This window comes from Pleurodeles waltl, chromosome 11 (assembly GCF_031143425.1).
Source record: "Pleurodeles waltl isolate 20211129_DDA chromosome 11, aPleWal1.hap1.20221129, whole genome shotgun sequence".
NCBI classification, from domain to species: domain Eukaryota; kingdom Metazoa; phylum Chordata; class Amphibia; order Caudata; family Salamandridae; genus Pleurodeles; species Pleurodeles waltl.
Genome location: NC_090450.1, coordinates 490,428,699 through 490,440,667, shown reverse-complemented (window position 1 = coordinate 490,440,667; position 11,969 = coordinate 490,428,699).

The following is an 11,969-nucleotide window of genomic DNA, read 5'->3' as shown; positions in this document are numbered from 1 at the left end:
TGTTCCTTCTACAGTGGTGTCAGAAGTGGCATAAAAACAAAATTGACGGTAAATAGGGAACATGAAGGACAAACCCTCATTAGAGGACATGATCATACAACTTGCGGAGGGTCCAAGACAACTACAATTGGTCTGGGAAGAACAGGTGAAGACGGCACAGACAGGGAAGCGATACAAGTCACACTCAGAAGCCAAGCCACCATAATCGCAAATTGGTTCATGAATCAGCCATCCAAAGACTCACAGACACAATCGCAACTACCAGGGTACACCATAACGTCCCTAGTTCCATACTACAGAAACACCAGGAAGGAGAGGACCCTGAAGCCTTCTTTACTAATTTCGAAAAGGGTGGCTGGCTCTGCGAATTGGCCTCAGGAAAGGTGGGGCAGTACATAGCCCCACTGCTTACCAGTACACTGCAAGCTGCATATCAAGCTATGAAGCCAGCGGGCATTACACTTCATGGGGAGAGCAAGAAGAGAAAGAAGGCTATACTGGAAAGAGTTGGCCTGGACTCGGAACACTACCAGTTGAAATTCCAGAAAACCAAATGGAACATACCTGAAACCCCCAGGGCTTTTTTTATAGGGTTCAGGACCAAGGCCTCAAGTGATTACATCCCCCCGAACACACAAAAGAAGAAATAGTCCAGGCCATATTGTTAGAACAGTTCCTGGAAGCACTACCCATGGGCACATGCAATTGGGTTAAACAACAACCGGATGTCACGGTCGCCCAGGCCATTGAATTAGCAAACGGCTTTCATAGAGCCCCAGAATTCAGTGACACCTATGAAGGGAGGAACCCAGACTCCCAGAAGTAGCACTTCCTCTCCGAAGCCCAGTTATTGAACACCCCAAGCGGGACACCTACACATACCCTACGCCCCTAAGGAACCAAGCCAGAGTCTACAGTGTTTTAATTGTGCTGAATGGGGCCACATCGGACGAAATTGACACTTTTTTAAAGGCAGACCCTTAGGACCTGATTTATACTTTTTTTGCACTGCATTACCGTCATTAATTGACGCAAAAGCGGCACAAACTTACAAAATACAATTGTAATTTGTAAGTTTGCACTGCTTTTGCGTCAGAAAATGACAGTAATGCAGCGCAAAAAAAGTATAAATCAGGGCCTTAATGTTATTTTAGGTCTCACTGCACAAGGGTTGAAAACAGAGCATGCTTTAGTGAGTCTGGGCTTTTTCTTTTGGGTCAAATTCAGATTCTGTCAAGGAGTTCTAAGGTTGTGTTCCCTAAAGCTCATATAACATACCCTGTGTATAGTCAGTTTAAAGCCTGTTTGTGCTATTCTATAAGGAATAATACAGATTCTCTCTCTGTAAACATTCTATTCTGGGCAGAACAGTGGGGCGTCTCTCATCTACCATTTCATAAGACAAGACAGGCCATATCTGGACCATTCACTTCTTTGTCGAGAACAAAATACACTTATTTTAATGGCGAATGGGGATGGCTTCTACTAACAGAACAGAAAATATCAACTTCTCTTCATGTTTTGGGTTTGTGATTTTTACAGTACAGTCTTCTGTACTTATATCTCTCAAAGTCCCTAAAACAAAAACATGATGCAAAAAATCATTCCTACTATTATTGTTAATAATAAAGCCTATGCAGGTGTAAGTGCATTAAAAGAATATCATAACCGAGGGAACAAGAGGCCTTAGAGCAGGATTTGGAAGGTGCCTAGTGTAGATTTTGGGCGTGTACGAGGGTCATAGTGTTTTTAAAGAGACCCTCTGGACATGCAGCTGTTCATGATCCCATTTACCGGTCTAAAGGAATCGTGAGGAAATACAGTAATGATGAAAAAGTAGGCCTTTGGTAAAGGGGTGACTCAGGACAGAACGGAGCATCACAGGAAATATCACAGGGCACCGAGTCAAGCAATGCTCATGCCAAATAGTCTAAAAGACAAGCAGTAAACACAAATGAGCATATTTCTGAGTTTTATTGTAACGTTGTGTTGCATAAAAAAAAATTGTGCTGTGTTGCTGCATTTTCTTGCAACATGGATGCACCATATGTAAATCAACATTGTAGGGCAAACAAGTAGGACAGTGCTGGAGTTGAAAAAGAGGTGACATGGCTACAAGCACATGTCCAAAGATAATCTGGCCAAGAACCTTAGGGCAGGCATGAGGACCGGAGGAGGACCTGATGTCCAGAAGGAGGTGGACCCATTGGAGGAGCAGGCGGCGTCATTCATCCCAACAGTATTGGTGGCAGGAGTTGCCGGACAGGACAGTGCTGCGGTCAAGGACCAGGAAGAACTACAGGGTAAGTGAAAACAAGGGACCATATCAGGGACGGTTCCTCATTACGGTGAAGCAGAGTCGTCCCCCCCGCCAGCAGCGGCAGGTGCAAAACCTTTCCCAGAAAATGGTTATAAACTGAGTTTATTATTGTGTTCTGGTAAAGGGGCGGGGCCACGGGGGTGACGACCAGTGAGCACTGCACATGTATGTTTGGCCAGCCGTCTTGGGCCGGCCAAACACACATGCACAAAATTACAAAGAAAGGGAGCACACTGCCTACACTCCAGCAACAAAGTCCAACCCCAATGCATCATGGTAAATGCAGTCGAATTCGTAGTCCATTCCGAAAGTAATAAAGTCTTTCACCTCTGTAGGCGCAGCAAGTGCTGTTTATCCCTGTACACGTGTTTCTGGGTTTAGCCCATCATCAGCAGGGAGCAGCATGGTATAGGGGCTTGCTTGAAATGCCGCCAAATGTTTTCTCAGGTTTATGTACCTCTCATGACGCACAGGTGCCTCCCAAGGCTCGTCAGCCGTGGCTCAAGGGAGCCGTCCAAAGACAAAATTACAAAGAAAGGGAGCACACTGCCTACACTCCAGCAACAAAGTCCAACCCCAATGCATCATGGTAAATGCAGTCGAATTCGTAGTCCATTCCGAAAGTAATAAAGTCTTTCACCTCTGTAGGCGCAGCAAGTGCTGTTTATCCCTGTACACGTGTTTCTGGGTTTAGCCCATCATCAGCAGGGAGCAGCATGGTATAGGGGCTTGCTTGAAATGCCGCCAAATGTTTTCTCAGGTTTATGTACCTCTCATGACGCACAGGTGCCTCCCAAGGCTCGTCAGCCGTGGCTCAAGGGAGCCGTCCAAAGACAAAATTACAAAGAAAGGGAGCACACTGCCTACACTCCAGCAACAAAGTCCAACCCCAATGCATCATGGTAAATGCAGTCGAATTCGTAGTCCATTCCGAAAGTAATAAAGTCTTTCACCTCTGTAGGCGCAGCAAGTGCTGTTTATCCCTGTACACGTGTTTCTGGGTTTAGCCCATCATCAGCAGGGAGCAGCATGGTATAGGGGCTTGCTTGAAATGCCGCCAAATGTTTTCTCAGGTTTATGTACCTCTCATGACGCACAGGTGCCTCCCAAGGCTCGTCAGCCGTGGCTCAAGGGAGCCGTCCAAAGACAAAATTACAAAGAAAGGGAGCACACTGCCTACACTCCAGCAACAAAGTCCAACCCCAATGCATCATGGTAAATGCAGTCGAATTCGTAGTCCATTCCGAAAGTAATAAAGTCTTTCACCTCTGTAGGCGCAGCAAGTGCTGTTTATCCCTGTACACGTGTTTCTGGGTTTAGCCCATCATCAGCAGGGAGCAGCATGGTATAGGGGCTTGCTTGAAATGCCGCCAAATGTTTTCTCAGGTTTATGTACCTCTCATGACGCACAGGTGCCTCCCAAGGTTCGTCAGCCGTGGCTCAAGGGAGCCGTCCAAAGACAAAATTACAAAGAAAGGGAGCACACTGCCTACACTCCAGCAACAAAGTCCAACCCCAATGCATCATGGTAAATGCAGTCGAATTCGTAGTCCATTCCGAAAGTAATAAAGTCTTTCACCTCTGTAGGCGCAGCAAGTGCTGTTTATCCCTGTACACGTGTTTCTGGGTTTAGCCCATCATCAGCAGGGAGCAGCATGGTATAGGGGCTTGCTTGAAATGCCGCCAAATGTTTTCTCAGGTTTATGTACCTCTCATGACGCACAGGTGCCTCCCAAGGCTCGTCAGCCGTGGCTCAAGGGAGCCGTCCAAAGACAAAATTACAAAGAAAGGGAGCACACTGCCTACACTCCAGCAACAAAGTCCAACCCCAATGCATCATGGTAAATGCAGTCGAATTCGTAGTCCATTCCGAAAGTAATAAAGTCTTTCACCTCTGTAGGCGCAGCAAGTGCTGTTTATCCCTGTACACGTGTTTCTGGGTTTAGCCCATCATCAGCAGGGAGCAGCATGGTATAGGGGCTTGCTTGAAATGCCGCCAAATGTTTTCTCAGGTTTATGTACCTCTCATGACGCACAGGTGCCTCCCAAGGCTCGTCAGCCGTGGCTCAAGGGAGCCGTCCAAAGACAAAATTACAAAGAAAGGGAGCACACTGCCTACACTCCAGCAACAAAGTCCAACCCCAATGCATCATGGTAAATGCAGTCGAATTCGTAGTCCATTCCGAAAGTAATAAAGTCTTTCACCTCTGTAGGCGCAGCAAGTGCTGTTTATCCCTGTACACGTGTTTCTGGGTTTAGCCCATCATCAGCAGGGAGCAGCATGGTATAGGGGCTTGCTTGAAATGCCGCCAAATGTTTTCTCAGGTTTATGTACCTCTCATGACGCACAGGTGCCTCCCAAGGCTCGTCAGCCGTGGCTCAAGGGAGCCGTCCAAAGACAAAATTACAAAGAAAGGGAGCACACTGTCTACACTCCAGCAACAAAGTCCAACCCCAATGCATCATGGTAAATGCAGTCGAATTCGTAGTCCATTCCGAAAGTAATAAAGTCTTTCACCTCTGTAGGCGCAGCAAGTGCTGTTTATCCCTGTACACGTGTTTCTGGGTTTAGCCCATCATCAGCAGGGAGCAGCATGGTATAGGGGCTTGCTTGAAATGCCGCCAAATGTTTTCTCAGGTTTATGTACCTCTCATGACGCACAGGTGCCTCCCAAGGCTCGTCAGCCGTGGCTCAAGGGAGCCGTCCAAAGACAAAATTACAAAGAAAGGGAGCACACTGCCTACACTCCAGCAACAAAGTCCAACCCCAATGCATCATGGTAAATGCAGTCGAATTCGTAGTCCATTCCGAAAGTAATAAAGTCTTTCACCTCTGTAGGCGCAGCAAGTGCTGTTTATCCCTGTACACGTGTTTCTGGGTTTAGCCCATCATCAGCAGGGAGCAGCATGGTATAGGGGCTTGCTTGAAATGCCGCCAAATGTTTTCTCAGGTTTATGTACCTCTCATGACGCACAGGTGCCTCCCAAGGCTCGTCAGCCGTGGCTCAAGGGAGCCGTCCAAAGACAAAATTACAAAGAAAGGGAGCACACTGCCTACACTCCAGCAACAAAGTCCAACCCCAATGCATCATGGTAAATGCAGTCGAATTCGTAGTCCATTCCGAAAGTAATAAAGTCTTTCACCTCTGTAGGCGCAGCAAGTGCTGTTTATCCCTGTACACGTGTTTCTGGGTTTAGCCCATCATCAGCAGGGAGCAGCATGGTATAGGGGCTTGCTTGAAATGCCGCCAAATGTTTTCTCAGGTTTATGTACCTCTCATGACGCACAGGTGCCTCCCAAGGCTCGTCAGCCGTGGCTCAAGGGAGCCGTCCAAAGACAAAATTACAAAGAAAGGGAGCACACTGCCTACACTCCAGCAACAAAGTCCAACCCCAAACACACATGCACAGTAGGCTCTCTCCAGCCCAGCACCACAGTTGCCGGGCTGGAGAGAGCATGCACTGGCTCCAGTCTGCCTGAAAACGCCCTGGCTGGGCGTTCCAAGCCAATCCTGACACTGCTCTGAGCAGTGTCAGGATTGGCCGCAGGGCAGGCTGGGAGCATGTGCCTGAAGCGCCACTGACTAAGCAGAGGAGAGGGAGGAGCGGAACGGCATGCAGTGTTCAGGTAAGTGGTTTTATTTATTTTTTAAATAATTTGATGTTACTCCCCACCCCACCCCCACGTGCCGCCCCTCCCCCCACTACTGCACCCCAGGAGCTGCGACTGACGAGCTGCGACTGACGAGCTGCGACTGGACCCTATGGTTAATATGTCATGCAGCACAGTGAAGCAAAACACTTTGCTGCGCTCTGTGCATGTGAAAGGGCATGGATGTCTCACATATTAACTCATGTGTCACATAACTGTGAATTAATTGCCCTGTCACATATGTTTATGACCAGACCTGCCAGGATTCTCTGATCTATGTATGATGTGTTGGCCCAGGCCAGGTTATCCATTTAATCTTGGGACTTGTAGTGTAATCTACAACATGACTGACTAGGAGTACAAGTCCCACAATACAAAGCAAAAAAACAGGGGCTGGAGCAGCACATCATGCATGGACCTTGAAAACTGTGCAGATATTTTGGTGCGTATGCCGGCCCCCTTGCACCATAAAGCAAGTGTAGGAAGTTGGCTCTGTATGTGCTATTTCAAAGTAAGGAATAGCATGCACAGAGTCCAAGGGTTCCCCTTAGAGGTAAAATAGTGGTAAAAAAGAGATAATACTAATGCTCTATTTTGTGGTAGTGTGGTCGAGCAGTAGGCTTATCCAAGGAGTAGTGTTAAGCATTTGTTGTACATACACATAGACAATAAATGAGGTACACACACTCAGAGACAAATCCAGCCAATAGGTTTTGTATAGAAAAATATCTTTTCTTAGTTTATTTTAAGAACCACAGGTTCAAATTTAACATGTAATATCTTGTTTGAAAGGTATTGCAGGTAAGTACATTAGGAACTTTGAATCATTTCAATTGCATGTATACTTTTCAAGTTATTGACAAATAGCTACTTTAAAAGTGGACACAGTGCAATTTTCACAGTTCCTGGGGGAGGTAAGTTTTTGTTAGTTTTACCAGGTAAGTAAGACACTTACAGGGTTCAGTTCTTGGTCCAAGGTAGCCCACCGTTGGGGGTTCAGAGCAACCCCAAAGTCACCACACCAGCAGCTCAGGGCCGGTCAGGTGCAGAGTTCAAAGTGGTGCCCAAAACGCATAGGCTAGAATGGAGAGAAGGGGGTGCCCCGGTTCCGGTCTGCTTGCAGGTAAGTACCCGCGTCTTCGGAGGGCAGACCAGGGGGGTTTTGTAGGGCACCGGGGGGGACACAAGCCCACACAGAAATTTCACCCTCAGCAGCGCGGGGGCGGCCGGGTGCAGTGTAGAAACAAGCGTCGGGTTCGCAATGTTAGTCTATGAGAGATCAACGGATCTCTTCAGCGCTGCAGGCAGGCAAGGGGGTGGCTTCCTCGGGGAAACCTCCACTTGGGCAAGGGAGAGGGACTCCGGGGGGTCACTTCTCCAGTGAAAGTCCGGTCCTTCAGGTCCTGGGGGCTGCGGGTGCAGGGTCCTTTCCAGGCGTCGGGACTTAGGTTTCAGAGAGTCGCGGTCAGGGGAAGCCTCGGGATTCCCTCTGCAGGCGGCGCTGTGGGGGCTCAGGGGGGACAGGTTTTGGTACTCACAGTCGGAGAGTAGTCCGGGGGTCCTCCCTGAGGTGTTGGTTCTCCACCAGCCGAGTCGGGGTCGCCGGGTGCAGTGTTGCAAGTCTCACGCTTCTTGCGGGGAGATTGCAGGGTCTTTAAAGCTGCTCCTCGAAACAAAGTTGCAGTCTTTTTGGAGCAGGTCCGCTGTCCTCGGGAGTTTCTTGTCTTTTTCGAAGCAGGGCAGTCCTCAGAGGATTCAGAGGTCGCTGGTCCCTTGGAAGGCGTCGCTGGAGCAGAGTTCTTTGGAAGGCAGGAGACAGGCCGGTGAGTTTCTGGAGCCAAGGCAGTTGTCGTCTTCTGGTCTTCCTCTGCAGGGGTTTTCAACTAGGCAGTCCTTCTTCTTGTAGTTTGCAGGAATCTACTTTTCTAGGGTTCAGGGTAGCCCTTAAATACTAAATTTAAGGGCGTGTTTAGGTCTGGGGGGTTAGTAGCCAATGGCTACTAGCCCTGAGGGTGGGTACACCCTCTTTGTGCCTCCTCCCAAGGGGAGGGGGACACAATCCTAACCCTATTGGGGGAATCCTCCATCTGCAAGATGGAGGATTTCTAAAAGTTAGAGTCACCTCAGCTCAGGACACCTTAGGGGCTGTCCTGACTGGCCAGTGACTCCTCCTTGTTGCTTTCTTTGTTCCCTCCAGCCTTGCCGCCAAAAGTGGGGGCCGTGGCCGGAGGGGGCGGGCAACTCCACTAAGCTGGAGTGCCCTGCTGGGCTGTGACAAAGGGGTGAGCCTTTGAGGCTCACCGCCAGGTGTCACAGCTCCTGCCTGGGGGAGGTGTTAGCATCTCCACCCAGTGCAGGCTTTGTTACTGGCCTCAGAGTGACAAAGGCACTCTCCCCATGGGGCCAGCAACATGTCTCTAGTGTGGCAGGCTGCTGGAACTAGTCAGCCTACACAGACAGTCGGTTAAGTTTCAGGGGGCACCTCTAAGGTGCCCTCTGGGGTGTATTTTGCAATAAAATGTACACTGGCATCAGTGTGCATTTATTGTGCTGAGAAGTTTGATACCAAACTTCCCAGTTTTCAGTGTAGCCATTAGGGTGCTGTGGAGTTCGTGTTTGACAGACTCTCAGACCATATACTCTTATGGCTACCCTGCACTTACAATGTCTAAGGTTTTGTTTAGACACTGTAGGGGTACCATGCTCATGCACTGGTACCCTCACCTATGGTATAGTGCACCCTGCCTTAGGGCTGTAAGGCCTGCTAGAGGGGTGTCTTACCTATACTGCATAGGCAGTGAGAGGCTGGCATGGCACCCTGAGGGGAGTGCCATGTCGACTTACTCGTTTTGTCCTCACTAGCACACACAAGCTGGCAAGCAGTGTGTCTGTGCTGAGTGAGAGGTCTCCAGGGTGGCATAAGACATGCTGCAGCCCTTAGAGACCTTCCTTGGCATCAGGGCCCTTGGTACTAGAAGTACCAGTTACAAGGGACTTATCTGGATGCCAGGGTCTGCCAATTGTGGATACAAAAGTACAGGTTAGGGAAAGAACACTGGTGCTGGTGCCTGGTTAGCAGGCCTCAGCACACTTTCAATTGTAAACATAGCATCAGCAAAGGCAAAAAGTCAGGGGGCAACCATGCCAAGGAGGCATTTCCTTACACAACCCCCCCCCCCAAACGAAAGAGGATGAGACTAACCTTTCCCAAGAGAGTCTTCATTTTCTAAGTGGAAGAACCTGGAAAGGCCATCTGCATTGGCATGGGCAGTCCCAGGTCTGTGTTCCACTATAAAGTCCATTCCCTGTAGGGAGATGGACCACCTCAACAGTTTAGGATTTTCACCTTTCATTTGCATCAGCCATTTGAGAGGTCTGTGGTCAGTTTGAACTAGGAAGTGAGTCCCAAAGAGGTATGGTCTCAGCTTCTTCAGGGACCAAACCACAGCAAAGGCCTCCCTCTCAATGGCACTCCAACGCTGCTCCCTGGGGAGTAACCTCCTGCTAATGAAAGCAACAGGCTGGTCAAGGCCATCATCATTTGTTTGGGACAAAACTGCCCCTATCCCATGTTCAGAGGCATCTGTCTGCACAATGAACTGCTTAGAATAATCTGGAGCTTTTAGAACTGGTGCTGAGGACATTGCTTGTTTCAGGGTGTCAAAGGCCTGTTGGCATTCCACAGTCCAGTTCACTTTCTTGGGCATTTTCTTGGAGGTGAGTTCAGTGAGGGCTGTCACAATGGATCCATATCCCTTCACAAACCTCCTGTAATACCCAGTCAAGCCAAGGAATGCCCTGACTTGAGTCTGGGTTTTTGGAGCTACCCAGTCCAGAATAGTCTGGATCTTGGGTTGGAGTGGCTGAACTTGGCCTCCACCTACAAGGTGGCCCAAGTAAACCACAGTTCCCTGCCCTATCTGGCATTTGGATGCCTTGATAGAGAGGCCTGCAGATTGCAGAGCCTTCAAGACCTTCTTCAGGTGGACCAGGTGATCCTGCCAGGTGGAGCTAAAGACAGCAATATCATCAAGATAAGCTGTGCTAAAGGACTCCAAGCCAGCAAGGACTTGATTCACCAACCTTTGGAAGGTGGCAGGGGCATTCTTTAAACCAAAGGGCATAACAGTAAACTGATAATGCCCATCAGGTGTGGAGAATGCTGTTTTCTCTTTTGCTCCAGGTGCCATTTTTATTTGCCAGTACCCTGCTGTCAAGTCAAAGGTACTTAGGAATTTGGCAGCACCTAATTTATCTATGAGCTCATCAGCTCTAGGAATTGGATGAGCATCTGTCTTGGTGACAGAATTGAGCCCTCTGTAATCCACACAAAACCTCATCTCTTTCTTTCCATCTTTGGTATGAGGTTTGGGGACTAAGACCACTGGGCTAGCCCAGGGGCTGTCAGAGCGCTCAATTACTCCCAATTCTAGCATCTTGTGGACTTCCACCTTGATGCTTTCCTTAACATGGTCAGACTGTCTAAAGATTTTGTTTTTGACAGGCATGCTGTCTCCTGTGTCCACATCATGGGTACACAGGTGTGTCTGACCAGGGGTTAAGGAGAAGAGTTCAGGAAACTGTTGTAGGACTCTCCTACAATCAGCTTGCTGTTGGCCAGAGAGGGTGTCTGAGTAGATCACTCCATCTACTGAGCCATCTTTTGGGTCTGATGACAGAAGATCAGGGAGAGGTTCACTCTCTGCCTCCTGATCCTCATCTGTTACCATCAACAGATTCACATCAGCCCTGTCATGGAAGAGCTTAAGGCGGTTCACATGGATCACCCTCTTGGGGCTCCTGCTTGTGCCCAGGTCCACCAGGTAGGTGACCTGACTCTTCCTTTCTAGCACTGGGTAAGGGCCACTCCATTTGTCCTGTAGTGCCCTGGGAGCCACAGGCTCCAGAACCCAGACTTTCTGCCCTGGTTGGAACTCAACCAGTGCAGCCTTTTGGTCATACCAAAACTTCTGGAGCTGTTGGCTGGCCTCAAGGTTTTTGGTTGCCTTTTCCATGTACTCTGCCATTCTAGAGCGAAGGCCAAGTACATAGTCCACTATGTCTTGTTTAGGCTCATGAAGAGGTCTCTCCCAGCCTTCTTTAACAAGGGCAAGTGGTCCCCTTACAGGGTGACCAAACAGAAGTTCAAAGGGTGAGAATCCTACTCCCTTCTGTGGCACCTCTCTGTAAGCAAAAAGCAGACATGGCAAGAGGACATCCCATCTCCTTTTGAGTTTTTCTGGGAGCCCCATGATCATGCCTTTTAATGTCTTGTTGAATCTCTCAACTAAGCCATTAGTTTGTGGATGGTATGGTGTAGTGAATTTGTAAGTCACTCCACACTCATTCCACATGTGTTTTAGGTATGCTGACATGAAGTTGGTACCTCTGTCAGACACCACCTCCTTAGGGAAACCCACTCTGGTAAAGATACCAATGAGGGCCTTGGCTACTGCAGGGGCAGTAGTCGACCTAAGGGGAATAGCTTCAGGATACCTAGTAGCATGATCCACTACTACTAGGATATACATATTTCCTGAGGCTGTGGGAGGTTCCAGTGGACCAACTATGTCCACACCCACTCTTTCAAAGGGGACCCCCACCACTGGAAGTGGAATGAGGGGGGCCTTTGGGTGCCCACCTGTCTTACCACTGGATTGACAGGTGGGGCAGGAGAGGCAAAACTCCTTAACCTTCTGGGACATATTGGGCCAGTAGAAGTGGTTGACTAACCTCTCCCACGTCTTGGTTTGTCCCAAATGCCCAGCAAGGGGAATATCATGGGCCAAGGTCAGAATAAACTCTCTGAACGACTGAGGCACTACCACTCTCCTAGTGGCACCAGGTTTGGGGTCTCTGGCCTCAGTGTACAGGAGTCCATCTTCCCAATAGACCCTATGTGTTCCATTTTTCTTGCCCTTGGACTCTTCAGCAGCTTGCTGCCTAAGGCCTTCAAGAGAGGGACAGGTTTCTTGTCCCTTACACAGCTCCTCCCTT